The sequence below is a fragment of the Rhinopithecus bieti genome, unplaced genomic scaffold, assembly GCF_001698545.2.
Source record: "Rhinopithecus bieti isolate Rb0 unplaced genomic scaffold, ASM169854v2 scaffold_52521, whole genome shotgun sequence".
Taxonomy (NCBI): Eukaryota; Metazoa; Chordata; class Mammalia; order Primates; family Cercopithecidae; genus Rhinopithecus; species Rhinopithecus bieti.
The window spans coordinates 192,914-193,845 of NW_016822521.1; the positions used below are offsets into that span (position 1 = coordinate 192,914).

At 40.6% G+C, this 932-nt stretch overlaps 1 pseudogene; it reads left to right on the top strand.

The window, feature by feature from the left end:
* The first annotated feature begins 414 nt into the window (after positions 1-414).
* On the top strand, positions 415-714 carry LOC108521246 (acylphosphatase-1 pseudogene; annotated as a pseudogene).
* Positions 715-932: the final 218 nt, after the last annotated feature.

Consider the following 932-nt stretch of genomic DNA (forward strand, 5'->3'; position numbering starts at 1 on the left):
TGCCCTAAGGTCAGGAAGATGTGTATGAGGAAATGATAAAGGTCAGTGTGGCTGGAGCACAGGAAGGTTGGAAAAAGTAGTGTGTGAAACAGCAAAAGACTGGCCCTGGAACTGATCATGCAAGACCTTGTAGATCATGGCAAAGAGGATGGCTTTTCCTTTAAACCTGGGAAAGCTATTGATAGAAAGTCAAAATTATAAAAGATCTGTCCCCTGTGATGTGATTTAGAAACATGAGTTAGGGATGATCACAGCTTGGACTAGGTTGGTGACATTCTCTGTGAGATGCACAGAGAAGCAAGTAGAAGAGTCGTCTGTTTTGAAGATAAAAAGTATAGGCTGCTAGTGAGCCATTGGCCTGGTGGTCCCAGAGTGATCCCGGCGGCCGGTGGGGAAGACAAGGAGGGTTTGAGCATGGCAGAAGGAGACACCCTGGTATCAGTGGATTACGAAATTTTTGGGAAGGTGCAAGGGGTGTTTTTCCATCAGCATACTCAGGATGAGGGTAAAAAGCTGGGATTGGTAGGCTGGGTCCAGAACACTGACCAGGGCACAGTGCAAGGACAATTGCAAGGTCCCATCTCCAAGGTGTGTCATATGCAGGAATGGCTTGAAACAAGGGGAAGTCCCAAATCCCACATCAACAAAGCAAACTTCAACAATGAGAAAGTCATCTTAAAGTTGGATTACTCAGACTTCCAAATTGTAAAATAATGGCCTGAATTTAAGTTTTCTAAGATAAGCTCAGTGGTTTGGTTTTTATTGTTAATAGAGATAGAACTATTGTGTGTTAATGTTAGCATTAGTCAATAAGTTATATTAATGTCAGATATTTGAATGTTATTATATATCACCTGTATGATGGATTACAACTGTACACAAATCTAATCAATAAAATGGTTAGAACCTAAAAAATATATATATTATATATA